Source organism: Vidua macroura, chromosome 15, assembly GCF_024509145.1.
Source record: "Vidua macroura isolate BioBank_ID:100142 chromosome 15, ASM2450914v1, whole genome shotgun sequence".
Taxonomy (NCBI): domain Eukaryota; kingdom Metazoa; phylum Chordata; class Aves; order Passeriformes; family Viduidae; genus Vidua; species Vidua macroura.
This window is the reverse complement of record NC_071585.1, coordinates 12,283,607-12,292,488: the sequence shown is the minus strand read 5'-3', so window position 1 is coordinate 12,292,488 and position 8,882 is coordinate 12,283,607. Positions and strand designations below refer to the sequence as shown.

At 44.7% G+C, this 8,882-nt stretch overlaps 1 pseudogene; it reads right to left on the bottom strand.

The window, feature by feature from the left end:
• Window positions 1-240: 240 nt before the first annotated feature.
• Window positions 241-1,232, bottom strand: LOC128815089 (E3 ubiquitin-protein ligase makorin-2-like; annotated as a pseudogene).
• Window positions 1,233-8,882: the final 7,650 nt, after the last annotated feature.

Sequence of the window (8,882 nt, the reverse complement as noted above, 5' to 3'; positions counted from 1 at the left end):
TCACCTGTGAGGGCTTGAACAATGCTGCAAATGCTGCTGCTTTCACTGGTGTGGAAACAGCCGTGGATGAGTCAGAACATGGAAATAACTCAGCTGACAGTGAAACAAAGAGCCTGGTCTCCTGCCACAGTGTAGAGGCAGTCACTGTGTTTGGAGAAGAGTAGTTCCCAATTGTGCATTCCAGCATACAGAGCAGTTGCTCAGAGAACCTAGCATTTCTGCAGGACCTTGTTATCTCCTTCAGCCCTTTTGTTCCCTGCAAAACTTCCTTCCAAATACACTTTCACCAAACTGGCACATTCCTTTCCCTTTTTCAAAGTACTTGCAGGGCTTTTTCCCTACTCTGCTTAAACTCCTTAATCAGCTCATTTTTCTTCTGCTTTTCTACCCAGTACACACTGGGAATGACAAACTTGAATATTACTCGGCACTCTGGACAGGACTCGATGATGGATTTCTTGAACTACTTGGTACATCTCCACTGCCAGATGCAGGACAAGAAGTACGTGTGGTTGCAATTGGAAAGGATCCCAAACCTCCTCTCAGAGGCTGGTGGTTTCTCACACAGCACTTCCACACAGATGCTGCACACCTTGACTTGACTGGCCTGGAAAGCAAAGGCCTTTTCCGTACCAAGTTCAAATGTTGCTATGCACATAATCTTGTGAGCCTTCCTCTGTTCTTGGTTGAAAGGCTGAAGCACTTGCTGCCCACATATCTCACCCATGGCCTCGTGGAGCTACAGGCAGCACTCTCCCAAGTGCTACATTCCCTCCACCATGTATGGACACAACTGCTCCTTGTCACCACAGGAGCTCCCAGTCCACTGCAAATTGCTTCCAAGTGGTAATGGGGCTTCACTTCCAGATTGATATTTTGGTTGCTGCAGCACAGCACAACTATGAGGGCACTGGACTTCTGCTGCTCTTCACTCAAGCCACACAGATTTCTGTCCCTGAGCCTCCTCTTACTCTGTGCTCCGTGTGGTGGTGGGACCACAGTGGGGCTGTGAGGGACTGCCAGGGACAGTATGGTGGCTGTGGCTCACCCGGGGCTGTGACCCTCATCTGATCACACCTGTACCAAGCACTGCAGGCACACTGTCCCTTCTGGTAGTACTTGAAGATGGTGGAGGATTTGCTTGTGGGCAAATCATGTGAGAGCAGAAACTTGTTTGCCTCCCAACACACTCTCTGCACGTAGTACCTGCACGTCACCTGCTCTGTGCTCATCGTGGCAGCACACTGCCTGGCCTCTGGCCACTGACTTCTGGTTGTTGAGCACAGAGAGTCCAGAGGACAGTGGCAAGAGCAACCAGAGGTACAGCAAGTGCACCCTGCAAGGAGGTACAGAAAAAAAAAAAAGACTTGATTTAGTCTGGGGGAAGTGGAAGAGATACATGATAATACCCTTCAAATAGGTAAAAGTGCAGTATAGAAGGTAATAAACTATTATCTGTGTCTGCCAGGAGACAAGAAGTGATAGGTTCCAGTAAGTGAGATTTATTGGTTACAGTTAGGAAGGGCTCACATTAGGCTGTGTGGGGAGCAGATGAAACCACCATCACAGGAGCCCTGGAAGAGGTGAGACACCCTGTGATCAGGAATGGTTTAGCCAAAGAAGTTCCATCTCCCTCACATTTATTTCCTATGATCTTTTGTTATACTATGCACATGATGAAAATACTCCAGAACCTCTCCCCATTCTCTGGGAGACCTGTGAGCGGTGCTTTGATATCTGTGTCTCAGACACAGGCTCCTGCCAGGCTGTTCCAGCTGCTTGGGTTGCCGTGAGATTAGCTCATGTCCTTTTAATGACGTAATTAGAAAAAAACAGGATTCCAAATGAACTACTGGGTATTAACAACCCGACTGTCATTGATTTTACATGAAGCCAACTGGAATTTCACAGAACAGACTGCAGTGCCAGGCAGACTTCACAAAGACTGCAATAAGACATCTTTGCCACTGCAACAATCTCATTCCTTGAAGCAACAGACCGTTTCAATCAGTTCTTGCCATGGTCGTTTTGTTATCTTACTTTTACTTAATTGGTTACTGCAGGGCTGTCTTGGAGACTTAAGATCTGCTCTTTGAAACTACTGGATTCTTATATGCAAGCTAGGAAAGAGAAATGGGATTTCACACAGCAAAGTTGTCTGTAACAAAACTGAACCAAAAATGCTGAATGCATTATCTGATGTCCAGCAACGCAGCTGTCTGCTGAGCTCAACCTTGGAGATTGGCTCCCAGCAACTGAAGCCCTTATTATTATTATTTTAATAAACATGTCTGAATTCTTGTCTGAAGTCAACTGCCACTGCAGAGGGCAAGTCAAACTTTACTCTGGCCTTGTTGCCTGGGTTTGCTATCCCTGTGTGTACATTCACCAGCCCTCAGGTTTGGTTGCCCCCTCCGCAGTTTTCACATGCAGATCTCTTGCTGATTCCTCTTTTGAAGGTTTTTGTTTCTGGCACTCAAATCTTGGCTGACAGGAGTGCAGCCATGCTGTGTGCTGATTGCAGCTGGCAGGTGGATTAGAGCCCATTCAGATGGCTGTGAAATGCCTCTGCGAGACAGAAATGGCAGAACAATGGATTATTTCACCATGAAGAGCCCAGAAACTGATGCAGACAGTCACGTGGAGGAGACAAGCTGAGGAGCATGAAGACATAAAGCAATTTTTGCTTCCACAAGCCCCACGAGATCTTTCCAGCTCAAAGTTTTGGAGATCTTCTGCCAGCTCCCTTCCTCCTCACCTAAGCTGGCTGATTTCTCTGAGGTACAGGATGTTCTCAATTTTTTCCAAAATATGTGGGAGCTACAGTTGCCAAGTAACAAAACCTCATCACTCTTTTCCTGAAATGCATAATTCCTCATTTCTCAGTTTCATGGAATGGACAGATGAAGCTGTGATCTATGACACTTGTTCACTATCAGGATCATTTAGACTCCAGTCTTGCCCCTGAATAAATCTATTGGATAGAGAGTTCAGGGTGAGGAAGGGATCTGACTGCCCTTTTGTCTCTCATCTTCAAAAATAAAACTGGGGATGCATTTCACGATTCACTGAACTGACTCAGTGACCAGTGTAATGAGATTTCATTAAGAATACAGCAACACTGCAGCCAGGGAGAGGCAGCCCGACATTTTATTCAAGAGGTGTCCATCCTCCTCACCTACTGAAAAGCACTCGATCCCAAGCAAGATCAGAACAAAACTGAAGGATCCCTCTCCTTCACAGGAACTGGGAGCAAAGTTCAGCTCATTGTAGTATTTGTGGAACTAAAGGAGGTCCACAGGATGATGAGGTATGAAGAAACTGTCTTGGGAGACATGAATTGAACCAGGAGAGAAGAATGTTGAAAAATGAGGACAGCACCAAGATTTTTAAAAGGAAGAAGGCCCTAGGTAAGCTCTGGTTCAGCTGCTTTTCAGGAAGTCCTGGAACCAGCAGGCATTTGCTGAATCTAATGGTTTTAACAGATAAAAGGAAGTGCTTATTCACACTGTGCAAGTGAACTTCTGGAACTGGCTGCCCTGGGAAGTAGACAGAATTGTCAGAGTCAGGCAGCAATTAGACAAAATCACAATCAAAAAGTCTAGACATGGACACTAAATGCCCTAGGCAGGGATGTCCACTTTAACACAGCTGATACAACAATTGTGGCTGTTGTTAGAGGAATGAGGGGAATGGACCACTAAAGTGGCCAAGCAAGTGTGCTTTCCCTAAATAGCACCTTTTATTGCCTCAATCTGCAACAGAGTACTGGACATGATGGATCCAGGTTTGCTGTTGTTTCTTACTTGTCTCTGATTTGATAGAGGCTCTGTTCTTCCTGCACCATGACAGAGTTCATTCCCCTTTGATCCTGCTCCCAGTAGAGCCAACAATCTAGCCCAGGTTGCATAAAGAACCATATAACCTCCAGATTTAGTCCAAGGGTTCATCTTTTCCTGAATATCTTGAAATCTTTTTCTGTACCCTAATTTCCTTCTTCCTTCCACACACCAGCAAGAAGCACTATGTGACTGAGCTGCTTGTGAATCTTGAAGATGAGCAGTGTCTGAAAGTTTGTGACACATTAGCAGAGCGACACAGTGACAACTCCATGTCTGTGCACTACAATAAGCTAGTTATAAACAAGAGGGTTTCTCCTCTAATGTTCCCAGTCCTTGCTACCACACTGGAGAGGACTGGACTAATGAAGATTTCCTCCTGTGAGCTCCATGAGACATCTGCACTATTCCTTCTGAACTCATTACAGTGAACAGAACACAGAGCAGAAAAAGCATTTTTTTTGCTGGCTATAAATCATGAGTGACACTAAAGAATTGCTATTAGCAGCAGAAAAATGCTTTTCTCCCCCATCCTCATCCAGCCCTGTGTATGTACAACACTATGGCAAAGGGTGATGGGGTGTCTGGATGGAAAATTAAATAGAGGTTGTGTTGTCTGAAGATAAATTGGTACCTCCCTTGACGTGAGTGACTTTGTCTTTTTCTGATTTGTCTTTTAACTTAAAAAACACTGAGAGTAGAGATAAGGATGAGCTTTAAAGCCCTAGCCTTTGTCCCCTCCCAGGCTCTCCTGAACAAGTCCTGTCTCTGAAATGAGCTCGAAATGAAGATAAATGTTCTGGCAGTAATATGCAATATTATTTTTGGCATTTGAAGAATCCCAAGCTAGATAAGGGAAAACTGAAAGGAAAACAAAGCTCTGTTTTTTTCAAATGCAAGCGACCAAATTCTGCTTACCCATATGAACCCAGAATCCTTTCTTTTTTTCCAGATTATTGCAATAATTCCTGATTTTCACTGGAGTAGCTGATTATGGGGCCTTATTTAAAACCCAGCACATTCAGAGACCCTGGTGGAATCACACAATAACACAACTGAAAGACAAAGGCATGAGAAGACAGTGCCAACTCCCCAGCTTCTGCCCAAAGGCTAATTTGGTTTTGGACCATGTTAGCCGTAACAATGATAAGATTAACACCTGATACCAAGGGAAAGGCTGAACTGTCTGAGACCTCCTTCAGCAGAACAGAACTGGCTCCAGCTCCTCCAGCATATTAGCATATGTTAGAGGAAAGGCCTCTTTCCTGGACTAGGGTGTATTTCCCTATAGAGCCTCTGTGCAAAGCTCAGAGCAGTGTTTCTGCTGATACATTTGTTGGTATGTTGAATAAAACATGTGCCATTTGACATTGTTTGCTTGGGCTTCCACGGAGAATGGGAGAGAGAAGGCAGAGAGGCATGAGAGGCTGAATCTGGCCTTTCTAGGAGCAGGATGAAGCCCAGGCAAATGCTGCATGTCACATTTTTGATTCTGAGAGAACCCTGACCAAAGGACACAGCTCTCCCCGCATTGATTGCAGTGCCAGCTGAATATGTTGCCTTAAGACAAGGAAAAGTAAAAAGCCCAAACCTTTGCTCTCTGTATGTGCATTATGTTGTTACAGATGTGTATGCTTTGGAAATTAAATGGGAAGGGATTTTCAGAAGAAGCTAAGTGTTTTAGAGGCAAAATTTCTAGTGCTTAGAAAGGCTCCTGTGTCCAAAGGACAGCATGTGCTCTGCAAATTTTGATGTGTTTTGTTAAGGCTGGAAGTTTGATAAGAGACTGGTTCTCAAGAGCTCTTAGAGCATCCTGTTCTAGGGAACAACAGTTTTGATGCTGCTGGTTTTAAACTAAGAAGTTGTCACATCTCAGCTGTTCTTGGATTTGACTGGCATGTGAGGAATAGTTGCATGGAATGCTAGAGGCATTGCCACCTGTTGTGTCTATTCAAAGTTAATAGCTTTCTAGGCAATTAAGAACTGTGCAGTGGTACATTTTATAATACAAGATTTATATGATGTGACCAGAAGGAGCGTCCTAGCATAAGAAATAGGATGCTTCTAAAGGAATTCAGAATCTCCCTCCTAAAAGCTGTGAAATATTCTCAGGTCAGTTCAGAGAAGCAGCATATTGAGAAGGACGTCAGCAGAATCAGGAAGAGCCCTAAAGGAAATTCGTTTGGCCACCAGGTACAGCACTGTCTTCCAGATAAGCTTTGATGAAACACTTGTTCATTTCATTTCTGTCACAGTGTTTCTAGCTCTGTAATGAAATACCTCAACCCTGGCAGCTGTTGTGCCAGTGACAGGAGCTGTTCTGTCACATGTCAGTGACACCAGGGCCAGCTCTGCAGAGAGGAGAGTCACTGGCCAGGCAGTCACAGATGTGCCTTTGGCAAGGAACAAGCAGTGGGAAGATGACTCCAAGATTTTCTGTAACTACTAAAGGATATGCCCTTGACACCCACAGAGCAGGGTCATACCCTGTCCTGAGCTCTAAATAGTTCAAAAGCTAAAAAAGCTGCTGGTCTTTGGTTTCATGGAGCTGATCATGGCAGTAAGGCCATCTTTAGCAGGGTGTTAATATTTGGGGAACCTTCATCTCCAAGAGATTTCTGTTTCATGGAAACAGATTAATTCTTGTCTTCTATGCAGTCACAATAGTCAAAACATACTCTTTATCTACTCTGACCACCCTTTGTTAAGCAGCTTTGCTTCCTTGCTCCCCACCTTCTCTTTTTTCTGTTTGGTACTGACACTAAGGCCCCTTTCCCTCAATAGAGGCATCATCGTTTTCCACAGGAATACACATAGTATACACAACTAAGAGCTGATTTCCTTGCCAGCAGTGGGTGTGGAAGGTTGTAACTTTTTCCAATGGCAAGGAAAAAACAGCGAGCTCACTGGCACAAATCTATCAGTGAAGCTGCACAAGTGTATTAAACAGAGCAAACAAGAACTTTGCTGTTACCTTTCAAGTAAATAGTTTCTCCTTCTCAGTTTGCTCCAGCATAAAAATCCCTCTGCCCTGTACATGCCACTGCCAGTATTTATTTTTTAAGAACTTGGATCTGTTTATTTATTTATCCATATTTAGTTTAAAAGTCTGGGCTCAAAATTAAACAGTCATTCATAATGTCATTATCTGCCTTGCTCTGCAGTTAGATACTGTGTGTGGTGTCACAGGACAAAACCTTTGGCAAGGCCTCCAGAAGAGCAATTTAGCTCCTCATCCATCTTGCCTGGCAGCATGATTGGCTTCCAAGTTTGCACTGCTAAATTTGTTATTTTACTCTGACTTATATTATTGAGTGTTAAATCACTTTCTGAAGTGTTTATTGGTAATAGTTGAATTCTTTCCACTCATTTGAGCTACTTTTAAAACATAAACATTTCCTTATATTTTGGAGCTTGATGGAAAGGTGGGGAGAGTTCCTCAGGAGGATGGGTTGTAGAAATGATCAGCTCATTAAGTAGGGACAGAATGTGCCAGTGTTGTGGAGGAGAACATCCTCCCCCTTCCATCAGGATGAAACAGTAAACTCCCACTGCCACTCCACAGCACTCACATGAGGAAGGTTAGACTGGAACTTGGTTCTCCCATCATGTCTTGGCCTGTCAGGAAGCAGATGACCTGCTTACTGGAACACCAGTGGCTTCCTGGCAGGATCTTTGTAGATCCTGAATCTCCCTGGATAGAAGGCCAGGCTGTGATCTGCAGGGTCAGGTGCTGAGGAGGTTATTAGGCACCAACACGCCCATGCTTCCAAGTGTGAAGTGTGGTCTGCAGCCCCTCCCTGGCACTGATGTCTGTTGGGAAGGAACCAGAAACAACTTTCTTATACCTATTTAGGAAAATGGAGCAGAGGATCAGAAAGCAGAAATAAACAAAGAGCTTAAAATCTACTGTGGCAGTTAGAAGCTGAGCTGGAGAACAAAGGCCAGAGGCAGGTCAAGCTAGAGAGAAGGCAGAATTTCAAATAAACCCTTTGGCAATTGATCTCTTGAGGACCCAGATGTGACAGCCCAGCAGCCTGATCCAGGCCTGTGTACTCAGTACTGCAGGTCCTCTTACCTCTTGCCCTTGCATCATGAAGACTACAAGTCAAAATTTTTCTTTTAATTTTATTTTTAATGAGGAGATCTGTTGAGTCTCTTTCTTGCATCTGGGAGTTACTTTCCAATCTGATGAACACTGACTTTTAGAGATGACACCAAGATCACAGTAACAATCAAGACTCCTTTGATGGCAGAGCTAAAAATACACTCCCCAGCTGACACAAGCCTTCAGAAGGAGAATACAGAGTTTGGTTTGAAAGAATACATCTTCCTTAGTCTCCATGTCTTCTGCCAGAGGACACCAAATCTGTGAAAACCATGCAAGCAGGTCACATCTGTCTTCTGAAATGAAGCAGCCATATACAGACCCATATTACCTTCAGCCTCAGCAAGGGGAAAGCTTTAAACCCTCTGAGTGCCTTGGAGAAAGGCTTAATTGGCAGTTTTTTGCCTCTCTGGTCATGTTGGCATTTGTCAAGTTATTGCATGGCAGGAAGCACATCTTTAGCTGCTTGCCCTTGACAATCCCTTAGGAAAGGAAAGATCTGGGGCAGCTGATCGACAGGACTGAAACTGAACCTATCTGCCTCCCTCCCTGCTCTCCTCCCTGCTAATTAAAGGGTGCTGGCACACAAGCCCTGGCTAATGAGGCATTCCCAAAGTCCTGCTTCTGCACTTGTAAAGGAGACTGTGGTGAGTAGTGCCACTGCCACCTCCTGGGCTTTCAGAGGTCTTGAGCACATCCTGTGGGTTGCAAATGCAGATTTATGCAAATGTTGGGCAAGAAATCATGGATTGCCCAGCTGCAATCCGTGCCAGCCCACTCTCTCTCCAGGTCAGAGGAGTGATGGCACTGACAAGCAGGTGTTTGCAGAACAGAGTGCAGGTCTCCCTCCCCTTGGAGGCATTAGCTAAAGATGGATCATTAAGGCTTTTGGGTAGGAGACAGATGAACAATCGCACACAATATCAGCTCCACAT